The 3,238-nt window shown below is 32.8% G+C and overlaps 1 pseudogene; it reads right to left on the bottom strand.

Annotated features, from left to right (window-relative positions):
• Positions 1-2,227: 2,227 nt before the first annotated feature.
• LOC129552053 (SRA stem-loop-interacting RNA-binding protein, mitochondrial pseudogene) lies at positions 2,228-2,572 on the bottom strand (annotated as a pseudogene).
• Positions 2,573-3,238: the final 666 nt, after the last annotated feature.

Here is a 3,238-nt window from a genome sequence, read left to right as displayed (position 1 = left end):
GTCATTCCACTCCCAGTTATGTATACCAGAGAACAGAAAATATAAGTACATTAAAAGTCTTGGAATAAAATGTTTATAACATGTTTATTCATAGTAGACCAGAAGTGGTAATAACACAGATGTTCATCAATTGGAAAATGGATAAACAAACTGTAGTATAATCATAAAATTAAATTCCACTTACTCATAAGAAAGAATGAGCTACTGTTGCAATACCAACAACATGGATGAATCTCAATAACCATTACACTCAGTTGAAGAAGTTTTATACACACACAAATATGTGTATGAGAATTTATCTAGAATGGGTGAAACTAAACTGCAGTGATGTAAATAATACCAGTGTTGCCTTCTGAGTGTTTAGCCAGTGGGGGAATGGCTGATGGATAAGAGATAGGGAGATGTTCCGCAGTTATGGAAATTATCAATGCCCTGATAGTGATGTGGGATGTATGAGCATATGGATTTTCAAAGTCCAACTGTTAGTAGTTTTCAGATCTGAACCTTTCACTGGAAATAAATTATACTTTAGTAAAAAAGTTAAAATGAATGTGCAAAAAGCTTGGAGAAAAGCATCATAAAATGTGCTCATCATCATTACTCATCAGAGAAAGAAAATTTAAAATCACAGTGAAATAGGAGCTCACTGATATCAGAATAGCTAAAAAATGAAAAAGAATGTCAGTTGATGTTGATGGCAATATAGACAAGAAAATGATAAAATGTTATTGAAAAGTAGTTGGCAGGTTTTTAAAAATAAGATGAGTTTGATGGTTTTAAACAGAAACACATGTAACACAACAATGTTATGCAATGACCAATTGGTGAAAATGTGACCAGAGACTCACAGGAACCTAACCCCATATTCTCAGGGGTGGTGGTTCAGTATTCCTTAATTTGGAATTTTCAGTGACTTGCTAGAATGTAACTACCGTGAATAATGAGAATAAACTTTGCATGGGAATGCATGTGAATTATATTCACATGAGATGGGCATAGACTCATTGATACCATTTAGCAATGTTCTTGGTTTCTAAATAGCATCTTCACTAAAGCATAAAAATTTTTGTCCAGGAACACCTTATATCAGAAAGTGAAGACATGCTCAAAGAATGATAAGATATGTCAAAAGTATACAAGAACTTAACTTAATGGATCTCTCATTGAGCAAGTCTAGGACAATTTGAGTATTAAAAATCAATGACAATATCAGATGACACCCAGTATACTAAAACAGAAACCCATGAGTTCATACTAATATAAATAAATGAAGGAGGAAAAGAACTCTTCTTCAATTAAATAACTAAAAATAAAGAGGAAATAATAGTCATAATTTGGAAAATTGTAATGGTGGCAGAGGTTTTGCTAAGAAACAGTATGCTGGTGGAATACTGAAATCTGAACACAATGATGACTTCACCCTAAAGAGACCCGACTTTGGTTTTGAGGAAACATCCTCCAGACTTAGAAAGGAGTCACAAAGCATGAAAAACCTGCAAATTTGAAAAACTATTAAGGACATAAGAGAAAGGGATAGATTAAACAACTGTTTCAGACAATATTTATAAGACATGAAATTAGAAGCAATACTGCTTTCTAGACAAGTATCTGGACTAGAAGTGAAAAGGATACATTGATGTGATCATTGGCAAAATTAAAATAGAGCCTATGGATGAGTTGTATGGTGGTCATGTCAGAGAGTATTGTTTTTATAAGATACACACTGGAGTCTCTTAAGAGTGATAGGGCATCAAAACAGAAAATTACTCTTCCAATCTATTTTCTTCTTTTCCTACTTCCTTCCCTCTCTCTCTCCCTCCCTCCTTCCCTGTCCTGTTCCTTCCTTTCATCCATCCTTCCATGTAGTCTGTAAGAGGGAACAATATTCATTAATCTTTTTACTCTGAGAAAATCCTTAAAATAATTCTTAGGTTTGCTACACACAAAATATTCCATGACTCTCAGTAATTAAATAAGTTTGTTGTGGATATAATATTACAATAATAATTTTCAGTACTATTTTAAGTTGAGAAATATTTTCCTGTGACTATCTTTATTTTGGCCAATTCTTTATTCTGCTCTTTTTATGTGTTGCTTCATTCCTGTAAATTATAGCCACTTTAAGTCAGTAAAGGAAATTTTAGTTTTTTTCATTAAAAAATTATTTTATATCCAAGTAAGTCTATATTCTTTTTTTTTTCTCTTTTATTTACTTTATTCAGTAGGCAGTGAGGGTCTCAAAAATCTTTCTCTTCATCAGATGTTTGGTCTCCTTGTAAAGCTTTGGGTTTTTGAGGCTGAACATGGAGCTTTATTCCATCAATGACATGATTTTCCTGTTGTAGTGCATTGTGAAGTTCTTCTTCTGAAGAAAAGTGAATCCAACCCGTACCTTTGTGAAAGCCAGTCTCTTTGTCAAAAGGAACAGTGCATTATCGTACATGGCCAAACTGTGCAAAGTGTTCTCTCAGCTCACCTGAGACTGCCGTCCAGGGAATTTTTCTGACAAACGCAACCGCCCTCCGATATTTGTACGCAGCCCCATAGCTCCCCTCGCTGTAGAAGCCGCCATCTTTAGGCTGAGGAACTTCTAAGTCTATATTCTTATCACAACTTTCTGCTAAGAAAGTTCCTAATGAAGTAGATATATAATACACAATTGTTAAGGGTGATTTTATGTTTCCTCCTTTTTAATACTTAAAACTTTTCTTAGAGAAAAAAAAAAAAAAGAGGCGTAGCTTACCCCTCTTGACTTTAACTTTGTTTCTTTGTACAAATTTAAAAAACTTAAAAGGCAGACAGTATGTCTGTGTCAAACTATGGCTTAAGGTAAAATAGCCTTTCATTTTTTTCAGATAAGCTAAATACGTTTAATTTAAATAAAAGTTGAAATTTGATTCCGATTAATGTTATTGGCAATAGCAAATTTACTCAACCTTAATCAAAAGTAACATGGATACAAATTAGTTTAAAACAGATTTATTTAAGACTTTGATAAAACATTCTTTCCTGGGTGATATCATCGGGGCTAGTAAGTAGGCATGTAATTACAAAATTATCATATCAAGACATTGCTTTTTTGAACTTTTTATAGACCTATGAATAAAATTATTTCTTTTGATACTAAAAATAAAGAATAAAACTTCTTTGTGAAATTTGTGCTTAGGCTTTGTTGCACAAAATACTCAATTATCAGTCAAAATTGAGATAAATACAAAGGGGTTTATTTTCAATTGAA

This window comes from Moschus berezovskii, chromosome 3 (assembly GCF_049115385.1).
Source record: "Moschus berezovskii isolate FMDL1 chromosome 3, NW_MosBer_1.0, whole genome shotgun sequence".
NCBI classification, from domain to species: Eukaryota; Metazoa; Chordata; class Mammalia; order Artiodactyla; family Moschidae; genus Moschus; species Moschus berezovskii.
This window is presented reverse-complemented; position numbering and strand designations above follow the sequence as displayed.